This window comes from Caretta caretta, chromosome 3 (genome assembly GCF_965140235.1).
Source record: "Caretta caretta isolate rCarCar2 chromosome 3, rCarCar1.hap1, whole genome shotgun sequence".
In the NCBI taxonomy this organism is placed as follows: domain Eukaryota; kingdom Metazoa; phylum Chordata; order Testudines; family Cheloniidae; genus Caretta; species Caretta caretta.
Window position 1 is genome coordinate 88,963,067 of NC_134208.1, and position 13,644 is coordinate 88,976,710.

Below are 13,644 nucleotides of genomic sequence, written 5' to 3' on the forward strand. Positions count from 1 at the left end.
AAGCTGGATCCAAAGACCCCTACCCGAACAGAGTGGGAACCAACAAGTTCAATGGCATAGACTGCGCTGCTGCTGTGTACCTTTCTGTCTTGTGGAGGATCGCTTGGACTAAGCGTCCAGGCACCGGCTGCCACGATCGTACTGCAAGGCAGTCAGGGATCACACAGCCTCAGTGAAGCCGCTTGCCATCTCGGTGGAACCTCCAAATTGTCAAAGTTTGACTCAGACTCACAATTTATCAGACCACTCTGTTTTATTAGCAAAGCTGCTCTGCTAATACATTTAGAAGTGAGCCCCCCGAGTGGGGCTTGTGTCTCTTAATTTATACAGTCTTTTGGAGAACAAGTTACAGAGAAGTTACAGACAAAAGAAGAACAAGATTTTAGTCACCACCCTTCGAGATCCCTGAGACCAGTCACGTATCTTCAATTACCTGCCACCCTTAACAATCTCCTTTAACAGCTTCCAGTTAACTTAACTAATTGCCCTTCACACCTTCCATTCTGATGCCTGCTTCTTAGACGTGCTGGCTCTATCTTAATTGCTTCTCCATTCAAAAGTTAACTGTCCCTACGTGTGCTCCCTCAGATACTTTGTAACATGTTTTGGCATGCCCTCTCATATACAATGTATCCAGCATGTCCCCTTATACAACATTATACTTATACAATGTTATACTTCCACATCTGTCACTGAGAACAACTCCCATATCAAAGTGGCTGAGTATATAAATAAATAGATAACTTTTCTATCTACCAGACCTGCATGGAATGGGAATTTGGTCCACAGCAATTGGAAAATTTGTAGACCCAACCCCATGAGCATTTCTCATGCTTAGGGCTGGAGCCACTGGCTGTGCAGTGCAAGTAGGAGTATAAACCTGTCAAAAACCATGTCCCCTCATTCATTAGAAGTCACAGATAAGAAATTGGGTCATATCCACAACTGATGGAAAGCACAATAGATCTGTTGAAATCAATGAGCCACCTCAAATTATACTAGCTGAGTATCTGGCCTATTATGCTTACTTGTAACCTGGCAGTTTACTTAGTTCATAGCACTTCCCTAATTGTGGTAAAAAAATCCTACATGTTCATTATGGGGCAAATTTTGCAGTCTTTACTCCAGTACATCTCTTGTTGAAGAGAATGAGAGTTTTATTTGAATAAGGACCACAGAATTTGGCCCCATGCATTTAATATATACCAGGATGGGGTACTTCCATTTGGACTCACCTTTCAGCATTTGACTCTTTTATAAAGTGAATCAAACTTTGCAATATGTTTTTCATCATATCTATATGATGAATAGTTGTCTTAATTAAACAAGAACAACCTGATTGTATTTTCTGCATGTAGGTGGTGGAATATATAAACAGAGGGGGGAAAAGCTGGTGTTCTAGAATACGTCTTTCAAAGTAGTTTGAAAGCAATAAAACAGCATATGTCATGCACTTTTTAAAAAAGTGATGTGCCAAGCTGTTCAGTTTTTGTCCCATTAATAAGCTAGCTCACACGTGCAGATGATTTAGGCAAAGCTACTGCTTGGTGCGTTCAATATGGAATGGAATCTGCTACCAAAACTGAGAGTGGGTATCTAATATGAAAAATTGTTTTCTTTCTCAAATTTTACCACTCATGTCATGTTACATTAGACAGAGTAATAGAACATTAACTGTGTAATGAGACATGACTGTTAAATGTAAAGGAGAACACATTTTCAGATTGGCTACCCTTGTCTAATGTGATAGCTTGTATCTAATCTGAAATGTTGGTAGATAGGATGCAAGCCAGCTGTTTGTGAATTCTGAATTATTTGGAAAGTAAACTATTGAAAAGTGTTATAAACTTTTCAAAACATTGCTAGAACTGAGACATCCTTACTTTTCTACGACATAGCCTTAAGACATTTTCAATTTAGTCCTTGACATGATAATTTAATATGAAACTCTTTTTTTTATGGAGGCTCTGAGCTCAATATCTTCAGCTGGTCTAAATGGGCATAGCACCATTGAAGTCATGGAACCACACCACTCTACGCCAATAGAAGATTTGGTCTTTGGCCAGGTTTACTCTGGTTTTATATTGGCATAACTCTTCTGTAATCAGTACAGTTACCCTGGCATAAAAATGGAATAATGTAGTGGTGAATCAGGCCATCTGTTTTGATGCTATATCTGGTTATTTAATTTACTATATAAAACCAGTACTTGTCACAGTGTTACATTGCATTACTTTGCACAGGGAGCCTCTAGAACATGATTAATGCATAAATTGCAGTTTGAGTCTGAAAAGGGAGGACAAAATGGTTTACAATACATAATGGACCTTTACAAAAAAGATATTAGATTCATGTTTTGGCTGTGTTGAGAACAATGCCACCATAAATGATTAAAAGAACTCTAAAAGTAGGAATGTTGGATTGATTTGCCCAGCAAAAGAACATTGAAAAAGGAAAGATCACATATATGGAAATGCACATTTAGAGAATTCCACCAGCCATGAGCTCCTAAAGCTATCAAATCAATCTGCACTTTATCCCTTGCACTTAATATTTAGAAAACTGATTCTACTTTCAAGCACTCAAGTTGTGCAGAGTGGCGCTGCCATATTATTAAACTGTGTGTGCTAAACCCCTCTGAAATCACCAAGAACATCCAATCCAATAAACAGCAACTTATAAACTGAACAGGAAATACAAAAAAAGATTTATTTCCCCAACTGTGACCCTTAATTGAAGCTGAATATTTACAAAGAAAATAGAACCGAGTGTATATACTGCTATATATCTAGCCTCTGTGTAAAGTTTTCCATATATTACTACTCTGCAATTACAATCTTCAGTTTCTATAACCAACTGTAATTCAGTATCAGGATAGATGAATTGCCAATACTTGGCTTCTCTGGAGCAGAAAGAAACTGCTGAATTGAATTATGTTTTCAAAGAGATTTAGACACTGAGTATTTCTACACTGCAAGTAGATACCTGCTGACTCGGGCTTGCAGGGCTCAGGGTAATAGTCTATTTAACTGCGGTGTAGACGTTCAAGCTCAGGCTGGAGCCCAGGCTCTAGGACCGTGCAACGTGAGCTGCAGCCCAAGCCCAAACATCTACACTGCAATTCAAGAGTCCCTTAGCCTGAGTCCTGTGAGCCAGAGTCAGCTGGCACGGGCCAGTCGCAGGATTTTAATTGCAGTGTAGACCCGCCCTCTGCCTCTATTCACATGCTGGGAATCACATAGCTAAATTGCTGCACAGTACTTTGAAAGACACCCCTTAGTGATTTTACTCTTCACAGGATGCACTTTTCATTTAACCTGAAGATATCACTGTTTAACTTACCTTACTAATGGCAGTAAAAACCTGACTCTTTTGGATTCTTATTAGATGGAATATAAGCACAAAATTCTCTCATCTGATCCATGGTGCAGACTCTTACGTGCAGTGCCACATTCTCCTCTTTGACCTGCATTGTGGTTATAAACAGATACTCTGCTCTTCCTACATTGCTAGAGTGCCCATGTTTTACACACGCAATTGGGAGAGAGCATAATTTTGAAGTCAAGATGCCATGGGTCAAAATGAAAAGAGAATTCTGCCCTTGGTCTCTTTGGATCCTTGTTTAGAGCAAAAATCTCTGCTCATATCCTCTGGTGGAACTCTTATCTGCAGAATGGATTACTACTGCATACTCTGAACTCATTTGTGTATGTGTTTTCCACTGATCTTAATAGACATTCTATATAGGGAACAAATCTAGTGTGGAATAGAGAGCTAGACTGTGGCCAGGGGATGCACAGATGTACCTGAAAGCAGATTTTACTAACATATCTGCTGTACAGCTCCAGTACCAGAGTTCTTCACCAAAAAAAGGAAAGCCATTATGCATTAGAGACATAGCATGAAGGCCAACCTGCGTAGTCTCTTGACTTGTGACACCCACAAATAATCGACCACTAGTGACTATAGGCTGAGTGGGAGTCAGAAACAACTGACATTTGTTTATAAAAGTAAAAAAAAATACTTTAAAAATAATTCAGAACCATCAAACTATACAGGCTGTTAGGCTATGTACCTGCATGACTTTATAATCTTCCCTCCTATTGCTTGGTACGTTGTCTTATTTCAGATTAGATTGGAAGCTCTTTAGGACAGTAATCATGTCCTCCTGTAGATTTGAATAGGACCTAGCACAAAGGGACCTGAAACCAATGGGGGCCTTTGACTGCCACTGCAATACAAATACATAATTTAATACTAATAAAAGCAACAACAACAACAATCTAGATATGATATTTTTCTTTCTAAAAAACAAACACACAGACACACATGCTTTCATGGGAAAGGTTTCCAATACAGGAGTACTACTGAAACATGCAAAGGGATTTTTACTTGCTGCAACATTTTACAAGTCAATATTCAAATGTTCAGATTCACAGGCTCCCTCAATGCAGGGACCAACAAGCAAACAAACAGCAAAACATTCTAACTGTGTAATGGAAGTTTCTCTCTATTATCCCAACATTAGCTACCCTCAGGCTTTAGAATCTGTGCAATTGTAATGATTCATTAAGATTTCACTTGGACCAAGGAGAAGAAAACACCTCATGGTCCTTTGTTGTCTGCAAGATTTTAACTAAATAACATCTGCTATCTTAGATTGTGGTTGATTTAATTTTTAAACACGTGCTTCTGCCCTTTAATTTTCTGTAAAGCAACCACATACATTATTAGTTCATCTATTTTTCCTCAAGGCAAGGTAGACTTAAAATTTTTCATAAATATTTAAAAACACCGCTGCAAAATAAACAAAAATTTTCACTTAACATTTAATTGCAAGTCCTGGTATCCAACAACAGCAAAAGCAGAAGCAACAAAATAAGAAATCTCATTTCACAATGAAATCAAAGATCATTTATATTAAACAAGTAGCCTCTTTTTATCCTGTCGTACTGTAACCTGCATTCTACCACATTTACAATGTATTATTTCATTAGTGGTGCAGGTCCACAGATCCTGTTAGTGATCAACACAAGAAAAAAGACTTATTCTCAAACTTAATCCAGCCTTGACATGAAGTAATATCTAGTAATTCCCAATAGCCTTGTTTGTCAGAACATATGTGCACACAGCTTTGTACGTACCTTTATCCATGAAGAAATCTGTTAATAGTAATATGTTGGACAGCATAGACCCAATTCATGGGTCCAGATGAGATGTGTTTGGCACAAGATCTGAGAGGAGCAACGGTGACCATATGCTTTAGGGCTTCTCCAGCCATGGATTACCATACCTGCCACAATGTATCCCTCCATGTAAAGAGAATCTTCAACTGGCTGGTTAAAGCAGCTCTTCAGCCCCTTTGTACATCGAGCGATACAAAGAGACTGAAATGGACTGAAAAAGTGGGCCCTATCAATAAAAATAAATCCAGATGAAATTTCATTTTAGACAATTTCACATTTGCAAAAATGTGAATTTTCATAAAATTTCACAGAGATATCTTCCCACTTCCATCAAAAATGTAGAAATCCCCATTTTTTGCATGTTTCATTGTAAATCTTCCTTTGCTTTCAAATGGGTCTAGGTTTTTTTCAAAATAGAATCAAAGTGAATTCTACACTTTTTGCCACAAAATAAGTACACTTTCTCTGAAAAAAATCTATTTTCCAGTGAAAAATCTGTGAATTGTTTTTGAAAGGCCTGTTTATGCATTTCTATTCTGTTTTTATTCAGGCAGAACTTTAACAGAAGTCAATGACTGAGTGAATGCTTCAGGAGATGGTCCAAAGGCTGGGGAAATCTGGATTCTGTAATGAAATGCAAACACACTCACATTGCCAGTATTTTCAATTTTATGGTGAAATTTTCACACACATCTTTTCTGAAAGGTAAAATTGTGGATCCCTGTTAGAAATTGAACCAAACATGGGAAAGGGGAGGACTAGAATTCTTCCTACCACAGGATATAGAGTACCAGTTCAGATGCTACAACCTCTGTATCGACTGCCATCCCCCATTGTCTCTTTCCACCCCACATAGGGTATTTTAGCTAGTGGCTCCACATAGTCATGGACTCATTAGGCCTGAATATGCTCTCACATAGACTGGCAAAATTCAGGAGTGACTCCACTGAAGTAAATGTAATTATGCTTTTGTTGTACTCGTGTAAAGCAGATTAGATTCAGACCCAGAGGAGTGTTGCTTCTTCCCTATCATATGGAAATTGATTGTTCTCCCCTAGGCTGAATATAATTGTCTGCACTAACTTCAGCATTTCTCTACCTACCCAATCCTGGAATTCCCATTCCTAAGTTTCTTAAAGTGGGATGTAGATATCAGTTAACTTGTTCTTAATAACACTCTTCTGAAGTAAGGTAACTATTATTATCCACACTTAGCAGATGGGGGAAGTGAGGTAGAGAGGGGAAGTGACTGGTCCAAAGCTATGCAATGAGGCAAGACAGATTTAGAACACAATTGAATTCCAACCAGGTGCTCATTTTCTCCTTTTGCCTTTGTTCATCTAATAATTCAGCTCTGACCACTAGAGACACTGTTTAAATGTACTTGATTGGGCAGTGCGTGTGCCAGGACTGCTGCTTTCCGTACCAAATGTGATCATTTCACGGTTTGCCTCTTCTGTTTGCTGCATTTCTACCTATTTTTTTTTCTCATCCTATGTTTACAGTGTAAGCTCGTTGGGGTCATGTCTGACTTTTTTATTGTGTCTGTGTACAGTGCCAGCACACTGAGGCCCTGATTAGAGACTTAAGAGCTACATCTATGGTGCAGCCAGGAGTGTGCCCCCCAGGGTGGACAGACAGACACAAGCTAGCTCCGCTCAAGCTAGAGCACTAAAAATAGCCATATGGATGCTGCAGCACAGGTTGCGGCATGGGCTAACTGGCTGAGTATAGACCCAGGGGGTCAGGCGAGGTCGCACTTGGGCAGCTAGCCTGTGCCTCTACCCAGGCCACAACATCCACATTGCTATTTCTAGTATGTTAGCTCCAGCAGAACAAGTGTGTGTCTGTGTGGGCTGGGTGGTACACTACCAGCAGTCGTGTAATCATACCCCTTAGGCATTACCACATATTACTACTACAACTACTTGACATATGATATCGTTGGGAACAAGAAGAGTGGTCTTGCCCCTCTGCTTCCTGGTGTGATTATATTTCGCAGCTCAAGAGAAATGGGCCAGGGGCGTTGGCAGTGTGCAGTATTTACAGTAGCCCTTATCATGGCACAAAAATACCACAGATAACATCTGAATGATTAGGACAATTGGAAGTCCTCGAGTATCTGCTGAGGGAAAGCCCTCACTGAAGCAACATACAAATGAGTCAGATAACAGCAATATGCCAGAGTTGGGTTGGATATAAGCTTGAACTCTGGCTGTCTCCTCTGTACAATATGTGATTTGTGTTCAATGAGGGGGAAAAAAGCCCACTTATTACAAGGCTGCCAGTCCCGTAACCTGCTCAAGTGCAAATATTTACTGATAAGTTCAAATGTAAGGTAGATACAACCTTTAACATGCTGACTCTGGCTGTAACTGAGCAGAAAAAGGAAAATTATATTGATATTGGAAAGCTGTACAATATGTACAAACTTTAATTACCAGCTCCTTTGAGCTACCCAGTGCTTACACAGAGAAACCACCAAAAGGTCAATAACACAGTTCTCAGCATTATTTGACCTTATTTTATTACAGTGCTTGACTTGAACCTTGCACATCCTTGCATCCTATTTCAAAGACTCCCCTCTGAACTTCAGTTTGGTTTTAAGAGTTTGCTGGATTAACTCTGAGCGGTTAGATAGTGTGAGCACTCAATAGCCAAGGCATTTTGCTGCAGCACTCTTAATATCATTGGAACTCATGAATGTACAGATATACACATTAGGCCCCTTCTTTTCTCAGAATACATTCAGTGTATAAGACCCAGAAGAGGGTAATGAACCTCTCCTTCCCTCCAAATAGCTCAGTAATGGAAAGTAAGCAATACTTCCCATGATGTGTCCCAGCTAATAATTTACCTGTAAAGCATATTTGATTACTTCATATAAAATAATGAGGTTGGGGAACACAGCTTTCTTTTAAAGGTTTTTGGATGAAAGAAGGTTTTTTGGGTCTGGCAGGGGTCTTCAGAACCTTGTGGGGTCACACGGCTCCATTAGCAACATTATTTTTACACCATTGCCCCAAACTACAGTGATGGGACTGATGTGTGCCCCTGAAGAAAGAAAACCTCAGCACACAGTGGCATAGGGGGCAGCTCCTTCCTCTATGTTCATTCAGAGTCTGCCATATTTTGAGCACTACTGGAGGAAAATAACAGCAACACAATCCTCAGCTGTGGAGTTATCACAAGAGCTTGGTAAGGGGTTGTGAATAGTTGTGCTGCCCCAAGAGCAGGCCAGGTTCCTGGTTTCTCCCTTGCTGCTGTGGGAAGTAATCTGTGTTAACCCTTTGTCTGGAATAGATTACTTTTCCCTCTGTTCTGATGCAGCTGTGCTTGCCCTGCCTATTCCTTTGCCCTGCTTGTTCACCTGCCCGTAAGGGCAGGTAGAGGCCTCACACAGCCTGTTTTCTCTCCCACACCGTAATCTGTGAAGTGGGTAGCCCATGCAAGGGTGAAAGGGAATGCTTATTACTGATACAGATTGAAGGAATCATTGGAGTCAGTGGAGTTATAGACAGGTAGCATGACGGCAGAGTATATTGCACTGCCTTTGGTCTGGAGCTATGTGAAAAAATGTGCTAATCAGAATGGTTCATTCTGGCAAATAAGCAGGGCCAAGAGCCTGATCCTGACCTTATGCTTGTATAAATCAGGTGTGAATCCACTGGCATCATGGGGGTCATTTAGTGTAACCAGTGTCAGCAACAGTAAAGTCAGGCTGCTAGCTTGTGCTCCACTACCACGTCAGCTATTTAAAGAACCTCTTACTATTCCCTTTATGTCCCTTGCTAGGTGCAACTTATTTTGTGCCTTACCCGTTCTAATTTTGGCCCTACATGTTTGTGCTATTTTTTGTACTCCTCCTTAGCAATTCATCTGTCCACAATAACCATTATAAATCCCATTTTTCTTGCAATGCTATCATTTAAAATTGCATAGGACTGAAACTTAGCAATTCCAAAAATTTAGCAATGCCTATCTGCTGAAGAAAGTGCAATGTAATGGTGAATCAAGAGACCCCAACTAACCTATTTACACAAGAACTATCACTCACCAGACACTATAAGTCAGGGTTCTTTCTTATTTTGTTTTGCCTGTGTTGCATTATCTTTGTATCCTTCCTCTATAACCTGAGAAAACAAAAAACAGCAACAAAGCATAAATAGCCTAGTTTGTGGGCTATTAAATTTAAGCGGAGGTATTTTTCTTATACCTTTTCACCTGCAAAAAAAAAAAAAAGATGGACACAATCTCGTTTATAGTTGTTTTATATTGTCAGACTACTTAAAAGCCTTCAGAGCATACTGGTGAATTTGGCCCTGTATATTGTCTCTAAATTAACCGACTTCTAAAGGTGCCAGTGGGAGCTCGACCCCGTTCTGCCCTGGTCCCGCCCCAACTCCACTCCTGCCCCGCCCCCTCCTGTCCCATTCCAACCCCTTCCCCAAAGTCCCTGCCCCAACTCCGCCCCCTCCCTGCCCCTATTCGACTCCTTCCCCAAATACCTGCCCCAGCCCCGCCTATTCCCCACCTCCTCCCCTGAGCGCCCCACTTTTCCGCTCCTCTCTCCTCCCTCGCAGAGCTTGCTACAGCTGTTTGGCGGCGGCAAGCGCTGGGAGGTAGGCAAAGGAGCTGGGATGCGGTGTGCTCAGGGGAGGAGGCGGAGGCAGAGGAGGGCAGGGATCTTGGCTGCTGGTGGGTGCAGAGCACCCACTAATTTTTCCCCATGGGTGCTCCAGCCCCGGAGCACCCACGGAGTCAGCGCCTATGCCAATGCACCTGTTGCAGCTCCATAGTTAATGCTGGGTTGAGTGTTGTACTTTTCATATATTACATACACACACACACACATTTCTGAATAGTTATATATGCTTGCTTGTTTGAAAAAACAAATGAAAATTGTTTTAAAATAGCACACTGGATCATCTGATGATGCATGAATTTTGCTGCAGTTTCTATTATAGTTATATGCTTCCATGTGTGATAATCTGTCACAAAACAATGTTTTACCAAGTCTCAAGGTTGGCTGTAGGACACATCATTTTAGTTAATGTCACACTAGAGATCAGTTATTTCCCATTGTGATTCCCAACTGGCATCTTGCAGTGAGCTTGTTTACTTCTCTCCAGCGCAATGGATTGTCTTGTCACTAAATAAAAAAAAAAGCTGCATAAAAATAATGTGGAAGCTCTGACTTAAGATGACAAATTCTAGGCAGTTCTGAATTAAGAATGAGGTTTCAAAACAGTGCTTGTTATGTGGAGTAGTAATATCTTTGTATAGGAAAGGAGAGCAGTGGCAGGTAGCAGCTGGTGTCTAACCATTACTGTGTCAGTCTTTTATTTGGCTTTGGAATAACGAGAACTCCTTAAATATGTTCCTTTTATAAATGAATAAAACAAATGCAAGTGGGCCAGTACTTGTGTGCCAAATTTCAGCCCAATGCAATTTGAAATGGTTGAATTACAAGAAAAATGGGATTTCTAATGGAAATACTGACTGACCTTTAAGTAGAGTTGTGCAACCAGGCATTGCTGCTATAATGTTGGCAGTATGATAGAATCAATTCAATGGGAGAACAAGAAACCCTCTTGACTAGAGGGTTACTGGATTAGTTGCTTTTAAAAGGGACAAGTTTGACAAATAACACTGAAAATCCAGTGCAATGACATGTTATTTTGCATTGCATCTTTAATGCATGCTGAATCCTAAAGAGCTCCACAGAGGTAAACAGAACTCAGTCACACAACTGGAAAACCAAGCATAGCAAGGGTTGAGGGTGGGTGGGCAGAGAGATTACCCTAAGTAGAATAGAGAATGGAAAAGAGAGATGGGTTTTCGATAAGATATGAAAATTGATGAGACATTGATCGAGAAGAATATTGTTCCTGATGGGGGTGGCCACAGAGAAGAAGGCTTTTGTACCAAGGGCGACAAGACCCAGAAAATAAACTAATAGTAGACAAAAGGAGTATTTGCAGAAAGGAATAAAGAGAGATAGGCTTTGTAAGATAAACTAAAGCAGCTAGAGGAAGAAGACAAATTTCCAGAGGTAGATCGTGCCTTTTAGGCACTCTGCTGCAAAGAGAGCAGGGTGGAGTCACACTGCCTCAGGGAACATTTCATGAGGGAATGAGCCTCAGGTAGATATGATCCATCCAAGCTCCATGCTGCATGGAGGGACAGGGCAGCCTAAACCATCTTACTCTCACCACAGTGCCAGTAAAGAGGTAAGGGGAGAAGTCCCATGGCTGCACCTCCTCTCCACCCCTTTGCAGCCCCAGTGGGAGAAGTGTCTGTGCTGGTCCAAGTGCAGGGACTGCAATTTTTCTTGACCCCTGTCCAGACTGTGTGAATGGGGAGGGAAAGACTCACCTTATGTAGCCCCTCCCCACATTCCCACAAGAATAAGGCCTTGTCTACACTACACAGTTTTGTTGACAAAAGTCAGCTTTCATCAACAAAACAGGGGAGGTGTACACATTGAAATGCTTCTCCCGCTAATATAACTCTCCTTCTATGCTGACAAATCTCAACAATCTCAGCATAGAGATTTTTGTGATGTAGTTAGAGCGACGCAACATCAGTGTAGACACTGTGCTTGCTTATGTCACCCTAAGTGGCCTCCAGGAGGTATTCCACAATGCTCACCATGACCGCTTTGGTCAACAGTTTGAATTCTGGTACCCTGCTGGTACACAGGTATGTGCCCCTTCCATGTTTAAAGGCCTGGGAATTTTTGAAAGTCCTCTTCCTGTTTGCTCAAAGTGGACTGTTCACACAGCAAGAAGAAAAGGAGTACTTGTGGCACCTTAGAGACTAACCAATTTATTTGAGCATGAGCTTTTGTGAGCTCATGAAAGCTCATGCTCAAATAAATTGGTTAGTCTCTAAGGTGCCACAAGTACTCCTTTTCTTTTTGCGAATACAGACTAACACGGCTGTTACTCTGAAACCTGTTCACACAGCGTCTTCCTAGCTAACCATGCCGGCTTTCCGCAGCAGACGCTGTCCCACGTGGAGCACACTAGAGCTGTTAGATCTGCTGAGTCTGTGTCATACAGCAGAAGGGACATGAAAGGGACACACAGCAATGCCATGCTAAGATCAGGGAGCTGAGGAAGGTGTACCAGAAGTCAAGGGAAGCCAACCGTCATTCTGGTATGGCACTGAAGACATGCCGTTTCTATGAGGAGCTGCACACCCTCCTTGGTAGTGACCACACCACCAAGAGCTCCCTGGATACTTTGGGGAGACTGGAGGTAGTGACCAGTGGAGTCAACACCGAGGGCCAACTGGTGGATGAGGAAGTGGAGTTGAAGGAGGAGGTGGGACATGTGACAGGGTTGTCCGGTTCTATGGCAATCCAAGACCTATTTTTGACTCCAGAGTGGTCTAGCCCATTCCAGCACTCTGGCTCTGGCACACATGAAGCAGGAAAGGCAAGCTTTGGTAAGCAGGCATTTTGCTTTGATACTGCACACTGATAGGAGATTGAGGCATTGATAAGGCCTCAACAGTGGTACTGTGTCCAGTTCTGGGCATCATGGAAAGATTTAGAGAAAGTCCAGAGGAGAGCAACAAAAATAATTAAAGGTCTAGAAATCATGACCTATGAGGAAAGATTGAAAAAATTGGGTTTGTTTGGTCTGGAGAAGACTGAGGGGAACATAACAGTCTTCAAGTATGCAAACGGTTATTATAAGGAGGAGGGTGATAAATTGTTCTCCTTAAGCACTGAGGACTGGACAGGAAGCAATGGGCTTAAATTGAAGCAAAGTAGATTTAGGTTAGACATTAGGAAAAACTTCCTAACTGTAAGGGCGGTTAAGCAGCAGAACAAATTACCTAGGGAGGTTGTGGAATCTCTATCACTGGAGGTTTTTAAGGACAGGTTAGACAACCACCTGTCAGGGATGGTCTAGAAAATAGAATAATAGAATATCAGGGTTGGAAGGGACCTCAGGAGATCATCTAGTCCAACCCCCGGCTCAAAGCAGGACCAATTCCCAACTAAATCATCCCACCCAGGCCTTTGTCAAGCCTGACCTTAAAAACCTCAAAGGAAGGAGATTCCACCACCTCCCTAGGTAACGCATTCCAGTGCTTCACCACCCTCCTAGTGAAAACGTTTTTCCTAATATCCAACCTAAACCTCCCCCACTGCAACTTGAGACCATTACTCCTTGTTCTGTTATCTGCTACCACTGAGAACAGTCTAGATCCATCCTTTTTGGAACCCCCTTTCAGGTAGTTGAAAGCAGCTATCAAATCCCCCCTCATTCTTCTCTTCTGCAGACTAAACAATCCCAGTTCCCTCAGCCTCTCCTCATAAGTCATGTGTTCCAGTCCCCTAATCATTTTTGTTGCCCTCCGCTGGACATTTTCCAATTTTTCTACATCCTTCTTGTAGTGTGGGGCCCAAAACTGGACACAGTACTCCAGATGAGGCCTC